At 38.1% G+C, this 23,760-nt stretch overlaps 12 non-coding genes across 12 annotated transcripts; all 12 read right to left on the bottom strand.

The window, feature by feature from the left end:
• On the bottom strand, positions 1-73 carry TRNAR-CCG. Its single transcript has one exon. It is a non-coding gene; the product is annotated as a tRNA-Arg (tRNA).
• A 1,763-nt stretch (positions 74-1,836) lies between these two features.
• Positions 1,837-1,909, bottom strand: TRNAQ-CUG. The gene has a single exon. It is a non-coding gene; the product is annotated as a tRNA-Gln (tRNA).
• A 1,967-nt stretch (positions 1,910-3,876) lies between these two features.
• Positions 3,877-3,949, bottom strand: TRNAR-CCG. Its single transcript has one exon. It is a non-coding gene; the product is annotated as a tRNA-Arg (tRNA).
• Positions 3,950-8,614: 4,665 nt separating this feature from the next.
• Positions 8,615-8,687, bottom strand: TRNAR-CCG. The gene has a single exon. It is a non-coding gene; the product is annotated as a tRNA-Arg (tRNA).
• A 1,763-nt stretch (positions 8,688-10,450) lies between these two features.
• Positions 10,451-10,523, bottom strand: TRNAR-CCG. The gene has a single exon. It is a non-coding gene; the product is annotated as a tRNA-Arg (tRNA).
• Positions 10,524-12,286: 1,763 nt separating this feature from the next.
• TRNAR-CCG lies at positions 12,287-12,359 on the bottom strand. The gene has a single exon. It is a non-coding gene; the product is annotated as a tRNA-Arg (tRNA).
• A 1,762-nt stretch (positions 12,360-14,121) lies between these two features.
• TRNAR-CCG lies at positions 14,122-14,194 on the bottom strand. Its single transcript has one exon. It is a non-coding gene; the product is annotated as a tRNA-Arg (tRNA).
• A 1,763-nt stretch (positions 14,195-15,957) lies between these two features.
• On the bottom strand, positions 15,958-16,030 carry TRNAR-CCG. Its single transcript has one exon. It is a non-coding gene; the product is annotated as a tRNA-Arg (tRNA).
• A 1,748-nt stretch (positions 16,031-17,778) lies between these two features.
• On the bottom strand, positions 17,779-17,851 carry TRNAR-CCG. Its single transcript has one exon. It is a non-coding gene; the product is annotated as a tRNA-Arg (tRNA).
• A 1,763-nt stretch (positions 17,852-19,614) lies between these two features.
• On the bottom strand, positions 19,615-19,687 carry TRNAR-CCG. Its single transcript has one exon. It is a non-coding gene; the product is annotated as a tRNA-Arg (tRNA).
• Positions 19,688-21,450: 1,763 nt separating this feature from the next.
• On the bottom strand, positions 21,451-21,523 carry TRNAR-CCG. The gene has a single exon. It is a non-coding gene; the product is annotated as a tRNA-Arg (tRNA).
• Positions 21,524-23,286: 1,763 nt separating this feature from the next.
• Positions 23,287-23,359, bottom strand: TRNAR-CCG. The gene has a single exon. It is a non-coding gene; the product is annotated as a tRNA-Arg (tRNA).
• Between the last annotated feature and the right edge of the window lie 401 nt (positions 23,360-23,760).

The raw sequence follows: 23,760 nt of genomic DNA on the forward strand, positions 1-23,760 counted from the left end.
CGACCCAGGTGGGACTTGAACCCACAATCCCCAGCTCCGGAGGCTGATGCCTTATCCATTAGGCCACAGGGCCTACATGATATGGGACAGACAGAAAATTCTTAATGCTGACTATGTAAGTTGTGTGTTTTTAACTCATGTATGCAAATTGAAGGTAAAGTTTCTTGTTTTGTCATTTATGTTTTTCAGTGAAAAAAAATAATGAAGACACTCGGGACATTTTTTACTATTCATACGTTAAAGTCTGACAGTCTTCACACCGGAGCTTAAGCTCTTAGCTTAACCTTTAGCTACATGAGAGTGGCGTGTTCCTTTTGGAATGATGCACAGCCTTGCCTGTACCCTCCTACTTTTCAGAAGGAATTGAATTTTTAGAGAAATCTTCACAAAGGACATGCTGGGACTCAGGACATTTGCTTATATTCGACTTGGATCAAAATCTCTTGTCAATGAAAAGGAATTTCTGGAATGAAGATCATAACAATTGCGCAAAGACTTTTAACCATCCAGTAGACACCTTTAAAGTTCAGAAAAACTGGTGGGATTGGAACCCACAAGCCACAGCCCAAGGTCTTACCCACTAAGGCATCACAAACAAGGTTTCCAAAATGAGACACCACATTCATATTCTTGTCAGTCCAAGGCAATTGTGTATGCAAGGGCTTTTCAAAAATCATGCAGATAGTTTATAAATGAGTTACAAAGGGTTGACTAGAACACGCCGTCTCGTGCTCAAATGATTGAAACCTTCTCCATTAGGCCTAACTCAGATTTATATGTCAGGTCTGTGGAAATACAGTTCATGTTTTATTCATGACGCTTTCCATGAAACTTAAGTTTTTTGGTCCGTGGATCTGAGGTTTTCACACTGTACAGCATCTGTGGTACACGGCCCTGTCAAGACACAGAATTGTATCTGGTCTTTAAAAATCATATTCATAAAAAGTATGTGAGCACTTTTAAAAATCTCCCAGATAACTTAAAATTAAGCAACACAAATGGCTTACAGAGATTTTAACAACATATGAAGATATTTTCCTCCACAACATACAGTAAAGTCCTGTCTACATTCTCATAGTTTTGGAACTTGATGCTCTAGCTGGAGTTTACTTTTAAAAATCATATTTATAAAAAGTATGTGAGGGCTTTTTAAGCATGAAGCAGATGATTTAAAAAAGAGCAAGACAGGCGAGACCATAATACGCTGGCCCAGATCTACTAATGTACCTACACTAAAAACATGCTAGAAAAGGGGAGTCACTCAATGGGATAGGTGTCTTTACAGAAAATTGGGTGGGTTGAACATGCACCATTTTGCAGCAAAACGATGCCACAATTATTGCATCAAACTTAAGCCAACCAATAGTTGGTATAGAGTCAGAGAAAAGTATCTATCCACGCAACCCTCTTTTATAATTCTTAGTGTAAAAAGTAAGATGCTGAGGAAAAAATTCTAACCATTCATATACCAAATATTTTTAAGTCTGTCAATTTTCTACCCGTAGCTCAAACTCTCGACTTTTGCCATAATCTTTGGCTAGGTGTGAGCAGTGTTTTCCTTTCAGAATCGTATGCAGCCTATTTTCTCATGGCAAAGGTAGAAATTTTTACACCTTTCCATTGGTCAATCCTCCATTATTCTCATATGTCTGATATCAACCTCACTTGACAAACATTCTATGGATACATATGAAGAGCTTTCTTCTGCTGGTAAACACAGTGTATCATTTGATGTTCTTATTCTTGAAATTGTAAGTTTAGATTTAAGTGGACGAATGGTTCAGCAGCAATTTTTGTGGACAAATGGTTCAGTTTCATGGACAGCTTAAAAGTGAGCGACCCAGGTGGGACTTGAACCCACAATCCCCAGCTCCAGGGGCTGATGCCTTATCCATTAGGCCACTGGGCCTACATGATATGGGACAGACAGAAAATTCTTAATGCTGACTATGTAAGTTGTGTGTTTTTAACTCATGTATGCAAATTGAAGGTAAAGTTTCTTGTTTTGTCATTTATGTTTTTCAGTGAAAAAAAATAATGAAGACACTCGGGACATTTTTTACTATTCATACGTTAAAGTCTGACAGTCTTCACACCGGAGCTTAAGCTCTTAGCTTAACCTTTAGCTACATGAGAGTGGCGTGTTCCTTTTGGAATGATGCACAGCCTTGCCTGTACCCTCCTACTTTTCAGAAGGAATTGAATTTTTAGAGAAATCTTCACAAAGGACATGCTGGGACTCAGGACATTTGCTTATATTCGACTTGGATCAAAATCTCTTGTCAATGAAAAGGAATTTCTGGAATGAAGATCATAACAATTGCGCAAAGACTTTTAACCATCCAGTAGACACCTTTAAAGTTCAGAAAAACTGGTGGGATTGGAACCCACAAGCCACAGCCCAAGGTCTTACCCACTAAGGCATCACAAACAAGGTTTCCAAAATGAGACACCACATTCATATTCTTGTCAGTCCAAGGCAATTGTGTATGCAAGGGCTTTTCAAAAATCATGCAGATAGTTTATAAATGAGTTACAAAGGGTTGACTAGAACACGCCGTCTCGTGCTCAAATGATTGAAACCTTCTCCATTAGGCCTAACTCAGATTTATATGTCAGGTCTGTGGAAATACAGTTCATGTTTTATTCATGACGCTTTCCATGAAACTTAAGTTTTTTGGTCCGTGGATCTGAGGTTTTCACACTGTACAGCATCTGTGGTACACGGCCCTGTCAAGACACAGAATTGCATCTGGTCTTTAAAAATCATATTCATAAAAAGTATGTGAGCACTTTTAAAAATCTCCCAGATAACTTAAAATTAAGCAACACAAATGGCTTACAGAGATTTTAACAACATATGAAGATATTTTCCTCCACAACATACAGTAAAGTCCTGTCTACATTCTCATAGTTTTGGAACTTGATGCTCTAGCTGGAGTTTACTTTTAAAAATCATATTTATAAAAAGTATGTGAGGGCTTTTTAAGCATGAAGCAGATGATTTAAAAAAGAGCAAGACAGGCGAGACCATAATACGCTGGCCCAGATCTACTAATGTACCTACACTAAAAACATGCTAGAAAAGGGGAGTCACTCAATGGGATAGGTGTCTTTACAGAAAATTGGGTGGGTTGAACATGCACCATTTTGCAGCAAAACGATGCCACAATTATTGCATCAAACTTAAGCCAACCAATAGTTGGTATAGAGTCAGAGAAAAGTATCTATCCACGCAACCCTCTTTTATAATTCTTAGTGTAAAAAGTAAGATGCTGAGGAAAAAATTCTAACCATTCATATACCAAATATTTTTAAGTCTGTCAATTTTCTCCCCGTAGCTCAAACTCTTGACTTTTGCCATAATCTTTGGCTAGGTGTGAGCAGTGTTTTCCTTTCAGAATCGTATGCAGCCTATTTTCTCATGGCAAAGGTAGAAATTTTTACACCTTTCCATTGGTCAATCCTCCATTATTCTCATATGTCTGATATCAACCTCACTTGACAAACATTCTATGGATACATATGAAGAGCTTTCCCGTAGCTCAAACTCTCGACTTTTGCCATAATCTTTGGCTAGGTGTGAGCAGTGTTTTCCTTTCAGAATCGTATGCAGCCTATTTTCTCATGGCAAAGGTAGAAATTTTTACACCTTTCCATTGGTCAATCCTCCATTATTCTCATATGTCTGATATCAACCTCACTTGACAAACATTCTATGGATACATATGAAGAGCTTTCTTCTGCTGGTAAACACAGTGTATCATTTGATGTTCTTATTCTTGAAATTGTAAGTTAGATTTAAGTGGACGAATGGTTTCAGCAGCAATTTTTGTGGACAAATGGTTCAGTTTCCATGGACAGCTTAAAAGTGAGCGACCCAGGTGGGACTTGAACCCACAATCCCCAGCTCCGGAGGCTGATGCCTTATCCATTAGGCCACTGGGCCTACATGATATGGGACAGACAGAAAATTCTTAATGCTGACTATGTAAGTTGTGTGTTTTTAACTCATGTATGCAAATTGAAGGTAAAGTTTCTTGTTTTGTCATTTATATTTTTCAGTGAAAAAAAAAATGAAGACACTCGGGACATTTTTTACTATTCATACGTTAAAGTCTGACAGTCTTCACACCGGAGCTTAAGCTCTTAGCTTAACCTTTAGCTACATGAGAGTGGCGTGTTCCTTTTGGAATGATGCACAGCCTTGCCTATACCCTCCTACTTTTCAGAAGGAATTGAATTTTTAGAGAAATCTTCACAAAGGACATGCTGGGACTCAGGACATTTGCTTATATTCGACTTGGATCAAAATCTCTTGTCAATGAAAAGGAATTTCTGGAATCAAGATCATAACAATTGCGCAAAGACTTTTAACCATCCAGTAGACACCTTTAAAGTTCAGAAAAACTGGTGGGATTGGAACCCACAAGCCACAGCCCAAGGTCTTACCCACTAAGGCATCACAAACAAGGTTTCCAAAATGAGACACCACATTCATATTCTTGTCAGTCCAAGGCAATTGTGTATGCAAGGGCTTTTCAAAAATCATGCAGATAGTTTATAAATGAGTTACAAAGGGTTGACTAGAACACGCCGTCTCGTGCTCAAATGATTGAAACCTTCTCCATTAGGCCTAACTCAGATTTATATGTCAGGTCTGTGGAAATACAGTTCATGTTTTATTCATGACGCTTTCCATGAAACTTAAGTTTTTTGGTCCGTGGATCTGAGGTTTTCACACTGTACAGCATCTGTGGTACACGGCCCTGTCAAGACACAGAATTGTATCTGGTCTTTAAAAATCATATTCATAAAAAGTATGTGAGCACTTTTAAAAATCTCCCAGATAACTTAAAATTAAGCAACACAAATGGCTTACAGAGATTTTAACAACATATGAAGATATTTTCCTCCACAACATACAGTAAAGTCCTGTCTACATTCTCATAGTTTTGGAACTTGATGCTCTAGCTGGAGTTTACTTTTAAAAATCATATTTATAAAAAGTATGTGAGGGCTTTTTAAGCATGAAGCAGATGATTTAAAAAAGAGCAAGACAGGCGAGACCATAATACGCTGGCCCAGATCTACTAATGTACCTACACTAAAAACATGCTAGAAAAGGGGAGTCACTCAATGGGATAGGTGTCTTTACAGAAAATTGGGTGGGTTGAACATGCACCATTTTGCAGCAAAACGATGCCACAATTATTGCATCAAACTTAAGCCAACCAATAGTTGGTATAGAGTCAGAGAAAAGTATCTATCCACGCAACCCTCTTTTATAATTCTTAGTGTAAAAAGTAAGATGCTGAGGAAAAAATTCTAACCATTCATATACCAAATATTTTTAAGTCTGTCAATTTTCTCCCCGTAGCTCAAACTCTCGACTTTTGCCATAATCTTTGGCTAGGTGTGAGCAGTTTTCCTTTCAGAATCGTATGCAGCCTATTTTCTCATGGCAAAGGTAGAAATTTTTACACCTTTCCATTGGTCAATCTCCATTATTCTCATATGTCAGATAGCAACCTCACTTGACAAACATTCTATGGATACATATGAAGAGCTTTCTTCTGCTGGTAAACACAGTGTATCATTTGATGTTCTTATTCTTGAAATTGTAAGTTTAGATTTAAGTGGACGAATGGTTCAGCAGCAATTTTTGTGGACAAATGGTTCAGCAGCATTTTTCAGTTCCATGGACAGCTTAAAAGTGAGCGACCCAGGCGACCCGTAGCTCAAACTCTCGACTTTTGCCATAATCTTTGGCTAGGTGTGAGCAGTGTTTTCCTTTCAGAATCGTATGCAGCCTATTTCTCATGGCAAAGGTAGAAATTTTTACACCTTTCCATTGGTCAATCCTCCATTATTCTCATATGTCTGATATCAACCTCACTTGACAAACATTCTATGGATACATATGAAGAGCTTTCTTCTGCTGGTAAACACAGTGTATCATTTGATGTTCTTATTCTTGAAATTGTAAGTTTAGATTTAAGTGGACGAATGGTTCAGCAGCAATTTTTGTGGACAAATGGTTCAGTTCCATGGACAGCTTAAAAGTGAGCGACCCAGGTGGGACTTGAACCCACAATCCCCAGCTCCGGAGGCTGATGCCTTATCCTTAGGCCAGGGCCTAGCAAGTGCGGATGCGGTGCGATTTCCACGCATGGGTTCTAGGTGACAGTCTATTCACTGTATTATTTTCCCTTATAACATGGTTATAAGGGAAAATAATAGCATTCTGACTACAGAATGCTTAGTATAATAGTGCTGGGAGGGTTAAAAAAATAAAAAAGTTAACTCACCTTATCCCCATGATCGCCTAGTTCCCGGTCGGTCTCTTCTTTAGCTGTGACTAAAGGACCTGTGGTGATGTCAGATCACATGCTCCATCACCATGGTGATGGACCATGTGATTGGAGCATGTGATCTGACATCACCAAAGGTCATTCAGCCCAAGCCCACAGCTAAAGAAGAGACCGACCGGGAACTACACGATCATGGGGATAAGGTGAGTTAACGTTTTTATTATTTTTTTAACCCTTCCAGCGCTATTATACTATGCATTCTGTATTCAGAATGCTATTATTTTCCCTTATAACCATGTTATAAGGGAAAATAATAGAATCTACAGAACATCAATCCCAAGCCCGAACTTCTTTGAAGAAGTTCGGGTTTGGGTACCAAACATGCGCGATTTTTCTCACGCGAGTGCAAAACGCATGACAATGTTTTGCACTCGCGCGGAAAAATCGCGGGTGTTTCCGCAACGCACCCGCACATTTTTCCGCAACGCCCGTGTGAAACCAGCCTAATCCATTAGGCCACTGGGCCTACATGATATGGGACAGACAGAAAATTCTTAATGCTGACTATGTAAGTTGTGTGTTTTTAACTCATGTATGCAAATTGAAGGTAAAGTTTCTTGTTTTGTCATTTATATTTTCAGTGAAAAAAAAAATGAAGACACTCGGGACATTTTTTACTATTCATACTTTAAAGTCTGACAGTCTTCACACCGGAGCTTAAGCTCTTAGCTTAACCTTTAGCTACATGAGAGTGGCGTGTTCCTTTTGGAATGATGCACAGCCTTGCCTATACCCTCCTACTTTTCAGAAGGAATTGAATTTTTAGAGAAATCTTCACAAAGGACATGCTGGGACTCAGGAGATTAGCTTATATTCGACTTGGATCAAAATCTCTTGTCAATGAAAAGGAATTTCTGGAATCAAGATCATAACAATTGCGCAAAGACTTTTAACCATCCAGTAGACACCTTTAAAGTTCAGAAAAACTGGTGGGATTGGAACCCACAAGCCACAGCCCAAGGTCTTACCCACTAAGGCATCACAAACAAGGTTTCCAAAATGAGACACCACATTCATATTCTTGTCAGTCCAAGGCAATTGTGTATGCAAGGGCTTTTCAAAAATCATGCAGATAGTTTATAAATGAGTTACAAAGGGTTGACTAGAACACGCCGTCTCGTGCTCAAATGATTGAAACCTTCTCCATTAGGCCTAACTCAGATTTATATGTCAGGTCTGTGGAAATACAGTTCATGTTTTATTCATGACGCTTTCCATGAAACTTAAGTTTTTTGGTCCGTGGATCTGAGGTTTTCACACTGTACAGCATCTGTGGTACACGGCCCTGTCAAGACACAGAATTGCATCTGGTCTTTAAAAATCATATTCATAAAAAGTATGTGAGCACTTTTAAAAATCTCCCAGATAACTTAAAATTAAGCAACACAAATGGCTTACAGAGATTTTAACAACATATGAAGATATTTTCCTCCACAACATACAGTAAAGTCCTGTCTACATTCTCATAGTTTTGGAACTTGATGCTCTAGCTGGAGTTTACTTTTAAAAATCATATTTATAAAAAGTATGTGAGGGCTTTTTAAGCATGAAGCAGATGATTTAAAAAAGAGCAAGACAGGCGAGACCATAATACGCTGGCCCAGATCTACTAATGTACCTACACTAAAAACATGCTAGAAAAGGGGAGTCACTCAATGGGATAGGTGTCTTTACAGAAAATTGGGTGGGTTGAACATGCACCATTTTGCAGCAAAACGATGCCACAATTATTGCATCAAACTTAAGCCAACCAATAGTTGGTATAGAGTCAGAGAAAAGTATCTATCCACGCAACCCTCTTTTATAATTCTTAGTGTAAAAAGTAAGATGCTGAGGAAAAAATTCTAACCATTCATATACCAAATATTTTTAAGTCTGTCAATTTTCTCCCCGTAGCTCAAACTCTCGACTTTTGCCATAATCTTTGGCTAGGTGTGAGCAGTGTTTTCCTTTCAGAATCGTATGCAGCCTATTTTCTCATGGCAAAGGTAGAAATTTTTACACCTTTCCATTGGTCAATCCTCCATTATTCTCATATGTCTGATATCAACCTCACTTGACAAACATTCTATGGATACATATGAAGAGCTTTCTTCTGCTGGTAAACACAGTGTATCATTTGATGTTCTTATTCTTGAAATTGTAAGTTTAGATTTAAGTGGACGAATGGTTCAGCAGCAATTTTTGTGGACAAATGGTTCAGCAGCATTTTTCAGTTCCATGGACAGCTTAAAAGTGAGCGACCCAGGTGGGACTTGAACCCACAATCCCCAGCTCCGGAGGCTGATGCCTTATCCATTAGGCCACTGGGCCTACATGATATGGGACAGACAGAAAATTCTTAATGCTGACTATGTAAGTTGTGTGTTTTTAACTCATGTATGCAAATTGAAGGTAAAGTTTCTTGTTTTGTCATTTATGTTTTTCAGTGAAAAAAAATAATGAAGACACTCGGGACATTTTTTACTATTCATACGTTAAAGTCTGACAGTCTTCACACCGGAGCTTAAGCTCTTAGCTTAACCTTTAGCTACATGAGAGTGGCGTGTTCCTTTTGGAATGATGCACAGCCTTGCCTGTACCCTCCTACTTTTCAGAAGGAATTGAATTTTTAGAGAAATCTTCACAAAGGACATGCTGGGACTCAGGACATTTGCTTATATTCGACTTGGATCAAAATCTCTTGTCAATGAAAAGGAATTTCTGGAATGAAGATCATAACAATTGCGCAAAGACTTTTAACCATCCAGTAGACACCTTTAAAGTTCAGAAAAACTGGTGGGATTGGAACCCACAAGCCACAGCCCAAGGTCTTACCCACTAAGGCATCACAAACAAGGTTTCCAAAATGAGACACCACATTCATATTCTTGTCAGTCCAAGGCAATTGTGTATGCAAGGGCTTTTCAAAAATCATGCAGATAGTTTATAAATGAGTTACAAAGGGTTGACTAGAACACGCCGTCTCGTGCTCAAATGATTGAAACCTTCTCCATTAGGCCTAACTCAGATTTATATGTCAGGTCTGTGGAAATACAGTTCATGTTTTATTCATGACGCTTTCCATGAAACTTAAGTTTTTTGGTCCGTGGATCTGAGGTTTTCACACTGTACAGCATCTGTGGTACACGGCCCTGTCAAGACACAGAATTGCATCTGGTCTTTAAAAATCATATTCATAAAAAGTATGTGAGCACTTTTAAAAATCTCCCAGATAACTTAAAATTAAGCAACACAAATGGCTTACAGAGATTTTAACAACATATGAAGATATTTTCCTCCACAACATACAGTAAAGTCCTGTCTACATTCTCATAGTTTTGGAACTTGATGCTCTAGCTGGAGTTTACTTTTAAAAATCATATTTATAAAAAGTATGTGAGGGCTTTTTAAGCATGAAGCAGATGATTTAAAAAAGAGCAAGACAGGCGAGACCATAATACGCTGGCCCAGATCTACTAATGTACCTACACTAAAAACATGCTAGAAAAGGGGAGTCACTCAATGGGATAGGTGTCTTTACAGAAAATTGGGTGGGTTGAACATGCACCATTTTGCAGCAAAACGATGCCACAATTATTGCATCAAACTTAAGCCAACCAATAGTTGGTATAGAGTCAGAGAAAAGTATCTATCCACGCAACCCTCTTTTATAATTCTTAGTGTAAAAAGTAAGATGCTGAGGAAAAAATTCTAACCATTCATATACCAAATATTTTTAAGTCTGTCAATTTTCTCCCCGTAGCTCAAACTCTCGACTTTTGCCATAATCTTTGGCTAGGTGTGAGCAGTGTTTTCCTTTCAGAATCGTATGCAGCCTATTTTCTCATGGCAAAGGTAGAAATTTTTACACCTTTCCATTGGTCAATCCTCCATTATTCTCATATGTCTGATATCAACCTCACTTGACAAACATTCTATGGATACATATGAAGAGCTTTCTTCTGCTGGTAAACACAGTGTATCATTTGATGTTCTTATTCTTGAAATTGTAAGTTTAGATTTAAGTGGACGAATGGTTCAGCAGCAATTTTTGTGGACAAATGGTTCAGTTCCATGGACAGCTTAAAAGTGAGCGACCCAGGTGGGACTTGAACCCACAATCCCCAGCTCCGGAGGCTGATGCCTTATCCATTAGGCCACTGGGCCTACATGATATGGGACAGACAGAAAATTCTTAATGCTGACTATGTAAGTTGTGTGTTTTTAACTCATGTATGCAAATTGAAGGTAAAGTTTCTTGTTTTGTCATTTATGTTTTTCAGTGAAAAAAAATAATGAAGACACTCGGGACATTTTTTACTATTCATACGTTAAAGTCTGACAGTCTTCACACCGGAGCTTAAGCTCTTAGCTTAACCTTTAGCTACATGAGAGTGGCGTGTTCCTTTTGGAATGATGCACAGCCTTGCCTGTACCCTCCTACTTTTCAGAAGGAATTGAATTTTTAGAGAAATCTTCACAAAGGACATGCTGGGACTCAGGACATTTGCTTATATTCGACTTGGATCAAAATCTCTTGTCAATGAAAAGGAATTTCTGGAATGAAGATCATAACAATTGCGCAAAGACTTTTAACCATCCAGTAGACACCTTTAAAGTTCAGAAAAACTGGTGGGATTGGAACCCACAAGCCACAGCCCAAGGTCTTACCCACTAAGGCATCACAAACAAGGTTTCCAAAATGAGACACCACATTCATATTCTTGTCAGTCCAAGGCAATTGTGTATGCAAGGGCTTTTCAAAAATCATGCAGATAGTTTATAAATGAGTTACAAAGGGTTGACTAGAACACGCCGTCTCGTGCTCAAATGATTGAAACCTTCTCCATTAGGCCTAACTCAGATTTATATGTCAGGTCTGTGGAAATACAGTTCATGTTTTATTCATGACGCTTTCCATGAAACTTAAGTTTTTTGGTCCGTGGATCTGAGGTTTTCACACTGTACAGCATCTGTGGTACACGGCCCTGTCAAGACACAGAATTGCATCTGGTCTTTAAAAATCATATTCATAAAAAGTATGTGAGCACTTTTAAAAATCTCCCAGATAACTTAAAATTAAGCAACACAAATGGCTTACAGAGATTTTAACAACATATGAAGATATTTTCCTCCACAACATACAGTAAAGTCCTGTCTACATTCTCATAGTTTTGGAACTTGATGCTCTAGCTGGAGTTTACTTTTAAAAATCATATTTATAAAAAGTATGTGAGGGCTTTTTAAGCATGAAGCAGATGATTTAAAAAAGAGCAAGACAGGCGAGACCATAATACGCTGGCCCAGATCTACTAATGTACCTACACTAAAAACATGCTAGAAAAGGGGAGTCACTCAATGGGATAGGTGTCTTTACAGAAAATTGGGTGGGTTGAACATGCACCATTTTGCAGCAAAACGATGCCACAATTATTGCATCAAACTTAAGCCAACCAATAGTTGGTATAGAGTCAGAGAAAAGTATCTATCCACGCAACCCTCTTTTATAATTCTTAGTGTAAAAAGTAAGATGCTGAGGAAAAAATTCTAACCATTCATATACCAAATATTTTTAAGTCTGTCAATTTTCTCCCCGTAGCTCAAACTCTTGACTTTTGCCATAATCTTTGGCTAGGTGTGAGCAGTGTTTTCCTTTCAGAATCGTATGCAGCCTATTTTCTCATGGCAAAGGTAGAAATTTTTACACCTTTCCATTGGTCAATCCTCCATTATTCTCATATGTCTGATATCAACCTCACTTGACAAACATTCTATGGATACATATGAAGAGCTTTCTTCTGCTGGTAAACACAGTGTATCATTTGATGTTCTTATTCTTGAAATTGTAAGTTTAGATTTAAGTGGACGAATGGTTCAGCAGCAATTTTTGTGGACAAATGGTTCAGTTCCATGGACAGCTTAAAAGTGAGCGACCCAGGTGGGACTTGAACCCACAATCCCCAGCTCCGGAGGCTGATGCCTTATCCATTAGGCCACTGGGCCTACATGATATGGGACAGACAGAAAATTCTTAATGCTGACTATGTAAGTTGTGTGTTTTTAACTCATGTATGCAAATTGAAGGTAAAGTTTCTTGTTTTGTCATTTATATTTTTCAGTGAAAAAAAAAATGAAGACACTCGGGACATTTTTTACTATTCATACTTTAAAGTCTGACAGTCTTCACACCGGAGCTTAAGCTCTTAGCTTAACCTTTAGCTACATGAGAGTGGCGTGTTCCTTTTGGAATGATGCACAGCCTTGCCTATACCCTCCTACTTTTCAGAAGGAATTGAATTTTTAGAGAAATCTTCACAAAGGACATGCTGGGACTCAGGAGATTAGCTTATATTCGACTTGGATCAAAATCTCTTGTCAATGAAAAGGAATTTCTGGAATCAAGATCATAACAATTGCGCAAAGACTTTTAACCATCCAGTAGACACCTTTAAAGTTCAGAAAAACTGGTGGGATTGGAACCCACAAGCCACAGCCCAAGGTCTTACCCACTAAGGCATCACAAACAAGGTTTCCAAAATGAGACACCACATTCATATTCTTGTCAGTCCAAGGCAATTGTGTATGCAAGGGCTTTTCAAAAATCATGCAGATAGTTTATAAATGAGTTACAAAGGGTTGACTAGAACACGCCGTCTCGTGCTCAAATGATTGAAACCTTCTCCATTAGGCCTAACTCAGATTTATATGTCAGGTCTGTGGAAATACAGTTCATGTTTTATTCATGACGCTTTCCATGAAACTTAAGTTTTTTGGTCCGTGGATCTGAGGTTTTCACACTGTACAGCATCTGTGGTACACGGCCCTGTCAAGACACAGAATTGCATCTGGTCTTTAAAAATCATATTCATAAAAAGTATGTGAGCACTTTTAAAAATCTCCCAGATAACTTAAAATTAAGCAACACAAATGGCTTACAGAGATTTTAACAACATATGAAGATATTTTCCTCCACAACATACAGTAAAGTCCTGTCTACATTCTCATAGTTTTGGAACTTGATGCTCTAGCTGGAGTTTACTTTTAAAAATCATATTTATAAAAAGTATGTGAGGGCTTTTTAAGCATGAAGCAGATGATTTAAAAAAGAGCAAGACAGGCGAGACCATAATACGCTGGCCCAGATCTACTAATGTACCTACACTAAAAACATGCTAGAAAAGGGGAGTCACTCAATGGGATAGGTGTCTTTACAGAAAATTGGGTGGGTTGAACATGCACCATTTTGCAGCAAAACGATGCCACAATTATTGCATCAAACTTAAGCCAACCAATAGTTGGTATAGAGTCAGAGAAAAGTATCTATCCACGCAACCCTCTTTTATAATTCTTAGTGTAAAAAGTAAGATGCTGAGGAAAAAATTCTAACCATTCATATACCAAATATTTTTAAGTCTGTCAATTTTCTCCCCGTAGCTCAAACTCTCGACTTTTGCCATAATCTTTGGCTAGGTGTGAGCAGTGTTTTCCTTTCAGAATCGTATGCAGCCTATTTTCTCATGGCAAAGGTAGAAATTTTTACACCTTTCCATTGGTCAATCCTCCATTATTCTCATATGTCTGATATCAACCTCACTTGACAAACATTCTATGGATACATATGAAGAGCTTTCTTCTGCTGGTAAACACAGTGTATCATTTGATGTTCTTATTCTTGAAATTGTAAGTTTAGATTTAAGTGGACGAATGGTTCAGCAGCAATTTTTGTGGACAAATGGTTCAGTTCCATGGACAGCTTAAAAGTGAGCGACCCAGGTGGGACTTGAACCCACAATCCCCAGCTCCGGAGGCTGATGCCTTATCCATTAGGCCACTGGGCCTACATGATATGGGACAGACAGAAAATTCTTAATGCTGACTATGTAAGTTGTGTGTTTTTAACTCATGTATGCAAATTGAAGGTAAAGTTTCTTGTTTTGTCATTTATGTTTTTCAGTGAAAAAAAATAATGAAGACACTCGGGACATTTTTTACTATTCATACGTTAAAGTCTGACAGTCTTCACACCGGAGCTTAAGCTCTTAGCTTAACCTTTAGCTACATGAGAGTGGCGTGTTCCTTTTGGAATGATGCACAGCCTTGCCTGTACCCTCCTACTTTTCAGAAGGAATTGAATTTTTAGAGAAATCTTCACAAAGGACATGCTGGGACTCAGGACATTTGCTTATATTCGACTTGGATCAAAATCTCTTGTCAATGAAAAGGAATTTCTGGAATGAAGATCATAACAATTGCGCAAAGACTTTTAACCATCCAGTAGACACCTTTAAAGTTCAGAAAAACTGGTGGGATTGGAACCCACAAGCCACAGCCCAAGGTCTTACCCACTAAGGCATCACAAACAAGGTTTCCAAAATGAGACACCACATTCATATTCTTGTCAGTCCAAGGCAATTGTGTATGCAAGGGCTTTTCAAAAATCATGCAGATAGTTTATAAATGAGTTACAAAGGGTTGACTAGAACACGCCGTCTCGTGCTCAAATGATTGAAACCTTCTCCATTAGGCCTAACTCAGATTTATATGTCAGGTCTGTGGAAATACAGTTCATGTTTTATTCATGACGCTTTCCATGAAACTTAAGTTTTTTGGTCCGTGGATCTGAGGTTTTCACACTGTACAGCATCTGTGGTACACGGCCCTGTCAAGACACAGAATTGCATCTGGTCTTTAAAAATCATATTCATAAAAAGTATGTGAGCACTTTTAAAAATCTCCCAGATAACTTAAAATTAAGCAACACAAATGGCTTACAGAGATTTTAACAACATATGAAGATATTTTCCTCCACAACATACAGTAAAGTCCTGTCTACATTCTCATAGTTTTGGAACTTGATGCTCTAGCTGGAGTTTACTTTTAAAAATCATATTTATAAAAAGTATGTGAGGGCTTTTTAAGCATGAAGCAGATGATTTAAAAAAGAGCAAGACAGGCGAGACCATAATACGCTGGCCCAGATCTACTAATGTACCTACACTAAAAACATGCTAGAAAAGGGGAGTCACTCAATGGGATAGGTGTCTTTACAGAAAATTGGGTGGGTTGAACATGCACCATTTTGCAGCAAAACGATGCCACAATTATTGCATCAAACTTAAGCCAACCAATAGTTGGTATAGAGTCAGAGAAAAGTATCTATCCACGCAACCCTCTTTTATAATTCTTAGTGTAAAAAGTAAGATGCTGAGGAAAAAATTCTAACCATTCATATACCAAATATTTTTAAGTCTGTCAATTTTCTCCCCGTAGCTCAAACTCTCGACTTTTGCCATAATCTTTGGCTAGGTGTGAGCAGTGTTTTCCTTTCAGAATCGTATGCAGCCTATTTTCTCATGGCAAAGGTAGAAATTTTTACACCTTTCCATTGGTCAATCCTCCATTATTCTCATATGTCTGATATCAACCTCACTTGACAAACATTCTATGGATACATATGAAGAGCTTTCTTCTGCTGGTAAACACAGTGTATCATTTGATGTTCTTATTCTTGAAATTGTAAGTTTAGATTTAAGTGGACGAATGGTTCAGCAGCAATTTTTGTGGACAAATGGTTCAGTTCCATGGACAGCTTAAAAGTGAGCGACCCAGGTGGGACTTGAACCCACAATCCCCAGCTCCGGAGGCTGATGCCTTATCCATTAGGCCACTGGGCCTACATGATATGGGACAGACAGAAAATTCTTAATGCTGACTATGTAAGTTGTGTGTTTTTAACTCATGTATGCAAATTGAAGGTAAAGTTTCTTGTTTTGTCATTTATGTTTTTCAGTGAAAAAAAATAATGAAGACACTCGGGACATTTTTTACTATTCATACGTTAAAGTCTGACAGTCTTCACACCGGAGCTTAAGCTCTTAGCTTAACCTTTAGCTACATGAGAGTGGCGTGTTCCTTTTGGAATGATGCACAGCATTGCCTATACCCTCCTACTTTTCAGAAGGAATTGAATTTTTAGAGAAATCTTCACAAAGGACATGCTGGGACTCAGGAGATTTGCTTATATTCGACTTGGATCAAAATCTCTTGTCAATGAAAAGGAATTTCTGGAATGAAGATCATAACAATTGCGCAAAGACTTTTAACCATCCAGTAGACACCTTTAAAGTTCAGAAAAACTGGTGGGATTGGAACCCACAAGCCACAGCCCAAGGTCTTACCCACTAAGGCATCACAAACAAGGTTTCCAAAATGAGACACCACATTCATATTCTTGTCAGTCCAAGGCAATTGTGTATGCAAGGGCTTTTCAAAAATCATGCAGATAGTTTATAAATGAGTTACAAAGGGTTGACTAGAACACGCCGTCTCGTGCTCAAATGATTGAAACCTTCTCCATTAGGCCTAACTCAGATTTATATGTCAGGTCTGTGGAAATACAGTTCATGTTTTATTCATGACGCTTTCCATGAAACTTAAGTTTTTTGGTCCGTGGATCTGAGGTTTTCACACTGTACAGCATCTGTGGTACACGGCCTTGTCAAGACACAGAATTGCATCTGGTCTTTAAAAATCATATTCATAAAAAGTATGTGAGCACTTTTAAAAATCTCCCAGATAACTTAAAATTAAGCAACACAAATGGCTTACAGAGATTTTAACAACATATGAAGATATTTTCCTCCACAACATACAGTAAAGTCCTGTCTACATTCTCATAGTTTTGGAACTTGATGCTCTAGCTGGAGTTTACTTTTAAAAATCATATTTATAAAAAGTATGTGAGGGCTTTTTAAGCATGAAGCAGATGATTTAAAAAAGAGCAAGACAGGCGAGACCATAATACGCTGGCCCAGATCTACTAATGTACCTACACTAAAAACATGCTAGAAAAGGGGAGTCACTCAATGGGATAGGTGTCTTTACAGAAAATTGGGTGGGTTGAACATGCACCATTTTGCAGCAAAACGATGCCACAATTATTGCATCAAACTTAAGCCAACCAATAGTTGGTATAGAGTCAGAGAAAAGTATCTATCCACGCAACCCTCTTTTATAATTCTTAGTGTAAAAAGTAAGATGCTGAGGAAAAAATTCTAACCATTCATATACCAAATATTTTTAAGTCTGTCAATTTTCTCCCCGTAGCTCAAACTCTCGACTTTTGCCATAATCTTTGGCTAGGTGTGAGCAGTGTTTTCCTTTCAGAATCGTATGCAGCCTATTTTCTCATGGCAAAGGTAGAAATTTTTACACCTTTCCATTGGTCAATCCTCCATTATTCTCATATGTCTGATATCAACCTCACTTGACAAACATTCTATGGATACATATGAAGAGCTTTCTTCTGCTGGTAAACACAGTGTATCATTTGATGTTCTTATTCTTGAAATTGTAAGTTTAGATTTAAGTGGACGAATGGTTCAGCAGCATTTTTCAGTTCCATGGACAGCTTAAAAGTGAGCGACCCAGGTGGGACTTGAACCCACAATCCCCAGCTCCGGAGGCTGATGCCTTATCCATTAGGCCACTGGGCCTACATGATATGGGACAGACAGAAAATTCTTAATGCTGACTATGTAAGTTGTGTGTTTTTAACTCATGTATGCAAATTGAAGGTAAAGTTTCTTGTTTTGTCATTTATATTTTTCAGTGAAAAAAAAAATGAAGACACTCGGGACATTTTTTACTATTCATACGTTAAAGTCTGACAGTCTTCACACCGGAGCTTAAGCTCTTAGCTTAACCTTTAGCTACATGAGAGTGGCGTGTTCCTTTTGGAATGATGCACAGCCTTGCCTATACCCTCCTACTTTTCAGAAGGAATTGAATTTTTAGAGAAATCTTCACAAAGGACATGCTGGGACTCAGGAGATTTGCTTATATTCGACTTGGATCAAAATCTCTTGTCAATGAAAAGGAATTTCTGGAATGAAGATCATAACAATTGCGCAAAGACTTTTAACCATCCAGTAGACACCTTTAAAGTTCAGAAAAACTGGTGGGATTGGAACCCACAAGCCACAGCCCAAGGTCTTACCCACTAAGGCATCACAAACAAGGTTTCCAAAATGAGACACCACATTCATATTCTTGTCAGTCCAAGGCAATTGTGTATGCAAGGGCTTTTCAAAAATCATGCAGATAGTTTATAAATGAGTTACAAAGGGTTGACTAGAACACGCCGTCTCGTGCTCAAATGATTGAAACCTTCTCCATTAGGCCTAACTCAGATTTATATGTCAGGTCTGTGGAAATACAGTTCATGTTTTATTCATGACGCTTTCCATGAAACTTAAGTTTTTTGGTCCGTGGATCTGAGGTTTTCACACTGTACAGCATCTGTGGTACACGGCCCTTGTCAAGACACAGAATTGCATCTGGTCTTTAAAAATCATATTCATAAAAAGTATGTGAGCACTTTTAAAAATCTCCCAGATAACTTAAAATTAAGCAACACAAATGGCTTACAGAGATTTTAACAACATATGAAGATATTTTCCTCCACAACATACAGTAAAGTCCTGTCTACATTCTCATAGTTTTGGAACTTGATGCTCTAGCTGGAGTTTACTTTTAAAAATCATATTTATAAAAAGTATGTGAGGGCTTTTTAAGCATGAAGCAGATGATTTAAAAAAGAGCAAGACAGGCGAGACCATAATACGCTGGCCCAGATCTACTAATGTACCTACACTAAAAACATGCTAGAAAAGGGGAGTCACTCAATGGGATAGGTGTCTTTACAGAAAATTGGGTGGGTTGAACATGCACCATTTTGCAGCAAAACGATGCCACAATTATTGCATCAAACTTAAGCCAACCAATAGTTGGTATAGAGTCAGAGAAAAGTATCTATCCACGCAACCCTCTTTTATAATTCTTAGTGTAAAAAGTAAGATGCTGAGGAAAAAATTCTAACCATTCATATACCAAATATTTTTAAGTCTGTCAATTTTCTCCCCGTAGCTCAAACTCTCGACTTTTGCCATAATCTTTGGCTAGGTGTGAGCAGTGTTTTCCTTTCAGAATCGTATGCAGCCTATTTTCTCATGGCAAAGGTAGAAATTTTTACACCTTTCCATTGGTCAATCCTCCATTATTCTCATATGTCTGATATCAACCTCACTTGACAAACATTCTATGGATACATATGAAGAGCTTTCTTCTGCTGGTAAACACAGTGTATCATTTGATGTTCTTATTCTTGAAATTGTAAGTTTAGATTTAAGTGGACGAATGGTTCAGCAGCAATTTTTGTGGACAAATGGTTCAGTTCCATGGACAGCTTAAAAGTGAGCGACCCAGGTGGGACTTGAACCCACAATCCCCAGCTCCGGAGGCTGATGCCTTATCCATTAGGCCACTGGGCCTACATGATATGGGACAGACAGAAAATTCTTAATGCTGACTATGTAAGTTGTGTGTTTTTAACTCATGTATGCAAATTGAAGGTAAAGTTTCTTGTTTTGTCATTTATATTTTTCAGTGAAAAAAAATAATGAAGACACTCGGGACATTTTTTACTATTCATACGTTAAAGTCTGACAGTCTTCACACCGGAGCTTAAGCTCTTAGCTTAACCTTTAGCTACATGAGAGTGGCGTGTTCCTTTTGGAATGATGCACAGCCTTGCCTGTACCCTCCTACTTTTCAGAAGGAATTGAATTTTTAGAGAAATCTTCACAAAGGACATGCTGGGACTCAGGACATTTGCTTATATTCGACTTGGATCAAAATCTCTTGTCAATGAAAAGGAATTTCTGGAATGAAGATCATAACAATTGCGCAAAGACTTTTAACCATCCAGTAGACACCTTTAAAGTTCAGAAAAACTGGTGGGATTGGAACCCACAAGCCACAGCCCAAGGTCTTACCCACTAAGGCATCACAAACAAGGTTTCCAAAATGAGACACCACATTCATATTCTTGTCAGTCCAAGGCAATTGTGTATGCAAGGGCTTTTCAAAAATCATGCAGATAGTTTATAAATGAGTTACAAAGGGTTGACTAGAACACGCCGTCTCGTGCTCAAATGATTGAAACCTTCTCCATTAGGCCTAACTCAGATTTATATGTCAGGTCTGTGGAAATACAGTTCATGTTTTATTCATGACGCTTTCCATGAAACTTAAGTTTTTTGGTCCGTGGATCTGAGGTTTTCACACTGTACAGCATCTGTGGTACACGGCCCTGTCAAGACACAGAATTGCATCTGGTCTTTAAAAATCATATTCATAAAAAGTATGTGAGCACTTTTAAAAATCTCCCAGATAACTTAAAATTAAGCAACACAAATGGCTTACAGAGATTTTAACAACATATGAAGATATTTTCCTCCACAACATACAGTAAAGTCCTGTCTACATTCTCATAGTTTTGGAACTTGATGCTCTAGCTGGAGTTTACTTTTAAAAATCATATTTATAAAAAGTATGTGAGGGCTTTTTAAGCATGAAGCAGATGATTTAAAAAAGAGCAAGACAGGCGAGACCATAATACGCTGGCCCAGATCTACTAATGTACCTACACTAAAAACATGCTAGAAAAGGGGAGTCACTCAATGGGATAGGTGTCTTTACAGAAAATTGGGTGGGTTGAACATGCACCATTTTGCAGCAAAACGATGCCACAATTATTGCATCAAACTTAAGCCAACCAATAGTTGGTATAGAGTCAGAGAAAAGTATCTATCCACGCAACCCTCTTTTATAATTCTTAGTGTAAAAAGTAAGATGCTGAGGAAAAAATTCTAACCATTCATATACCAAATATTTTTAAGTCTGTCAATTTTCTCCCCGTAGCTCAAACTCTCGACTTTTGCCATAATCTTTGGCTAGGTGTGAGCAGTGTTTTCCTTTCAGAATCGTATGCAGCCTATTTTCTCATGGCAAAGGTAGAAATTTTTACACCTTTCCATTGGTCAATCCTCCATTATTCTCATATGTCTGATATCAACCTCACTTGACAAACATTCTATGGATACATATGAAGAGCTTTCTTCTGCTGGTAAACACAGTGTATCATTTGATGTTCTTATTCTTGAAATTGTAAGTTTAGATTTAAGTGGACGAATGGTTCAGCAGCAATTTTTGTGGACAAATGGTTCAGTTCCATGGACAGCTTAAAAGTGAGCGACCCAGGTGGGACTTGAACCCACAATCCCCAGCTCCGGAGGCTGATGCCTTATCCATTAGGCCACTGGGCCTACATGATATGGGACAGACAGAAAATTCTTAATGCTGACTATGTAAGTTGTGTGTTTTTAACTCATGTATGCAAATTGAAGGTAAAGTTTCTTGTTTTGTCATTTATATTTTTCAGTGAAAAAAAATAATGAAGACACTCGGGACATTTTTTACTATTCATACGTTAAAGTCTGACAGTCTTCACACCGGAGCTTAAGCTCTTAGCTTAACCTTTAGCTACATGAGAGTGGCGTGTTCCTTTTGGAATGATGCACAGCCTTGCCTATACCCTCCTACTTTTCAGAAGGAATTGAATTTTTAGAGAAATCTTCACAAAGGACATGCTGGGACTCAGGAGATTTGCTTATATTCGACTTGGATCAAAATCTCTTGTCAATGAAAAGGAATTTCTGGAATGAAGATCATAACAATTGCGCAAAGACTTTTAACCATCCAGTAGACACCTTTAAAGTTCAGAAAAACTGGTGGGATTGGAACCCACAAGCCACAGCCCAAGGTCTTACCCACTAAGGCATCACAAACAAGGTTTCCAAAATGAGACACCACATTCATATTCTTGTCAGTCCAAGGCAATTGTGTATGCAAGGGCTTTTCAAAAATCATGCAGATAGTTTATAAATGAGTTACAAAGGGTTGACTAGAACACGCCGTCTCGTGCTCAAATGATTGAAACCTTCTCCATTAGGCCTAACTCAGATTTATATGTCAGGTCTGTGGAAATACAGTTCATGTTTTATTCATGACGCTTTCCATGAAACTTAAGTTTTTTGGTCCGTGGATCTGAGGTTTTCACACTGTACAGCATCTGTGGTACACGGCCCTGTCAAGACACAGAATTGCATCTGGTCTTTAAAAATCATATTCATAAAAAGTATGTGAGCACTTTTAAAAATCTCCCAGATAACTTAAAATTAAGCAACACAAATGGCTTACAGAGATTTTAACAACATATGAAGATATTTTCCTCCACAACATACAGTAAAGTCCTGTCTACATTCTCATAGTTTTGGAACTTGATGCTCTAGCTGGAGTTTACTTTTAAAAATCATATTTATAAAAAGTATGTGAGGGCTTTTTAAGCATGAAGCAGATGATTTAAAAAAGAGCAAGACAGGCGAGACCATAATACGCTGGCCCAGATCTACTAATGTACCTACACTAAAAACATGCTAGAAAAGGGGAGTCACTCAATGGGATAGGTGTCTTTACAGAAAATTGGGTGGGTTGAACATGCACCATTTTGCAGCAAAACGATGCCACAATTATTGCATCAAACTTAAGCCAACCAATAGTTGGTATAGAGTCAGAGAAAAGTATCTATCCACGCAACCCTCTTTTATAATTCTTAGTGTAAAAAGTAAGATGCTGAGGAAAAAATTCTAACCATTCATATACCAAATATTTTTAAGTCTGTCAATTTTCTCCCCGTAGCTCAAACTCTCGACTTTTGCCATAATCTTTGGCTAGGTGTGAGCAGTGTTTTCCTTTCAGAATCGTATGCAGCCTATTTTCTCATGGCAAAGGTAGAAATTTTTACACCTTTCCATTGGTCAATCCTCCATTATTCTCATATGTCTGATATCAACCTCACTTGACAAACATTCTATGGATACATATGAAGAGCTTTCTTCTGCTGGTAAACACAGTGTATCATTTGATGTTCTTATTCTTGAAATTGTAAGTTTAGATTTAAGTGGACGAATGGTTCAGCAGCAATTTTTGTGGACAAATGGTTCAGTTCCATGGACAGCTTAAAAGTGAGCGACCCAGGTGGGACTTGAACCCACAATCCCCAGCTCCGGAGGCTGATGCCTTATCCATTAGGCCACTGGGCCTACATGATATGGGACAGACAGAAAATTCTTAATGCTGACTATGTAAGTTGTGTGTTTTTAACTCATGTATGCAAATTGAAGGTAAAGTTTCTTGTTTTGTCATTTATATTTTTCAGTGAAAAAAAATAATGAAGACACTCGGGACATTTTTTACTATTCATACGTTAAAGTCTGACAGTCTTCACACCGGAGCTTAAGCTCTTAGCTTAACCTTTAGCTACATGAGAGTGGCGTGTTCCTTTTGGAATGATGCACAGCCTTGCCTAGTACCCTCCTACTTTTCAGAAGGAATTGAATTTTTAGAGAAATCTTCACAAAGGACATGCTGGGACTCAGGAGATTTGCTTATATTCGACTTGGATCAAAATCTCTTGTCAATGAAAAGGAATTTCTGGAATGAA

The sequence above is a fragment of the Bufo gargarizans genome, unplaced genomic scaffold, assembly GCF_014858855.1.
Source record: "Bufo gargarizans isolate SCDJY-AF-19 unplaced genomic scaffold, ASM1485885v1 original_scaffold_1869_pilon, whole genome shotgun sequence".
NCBI lineage: Eukaryota > Metazoa > Chordata > Amphibia > Anura > Bufonidae > Bufo > Bufo gargarizans.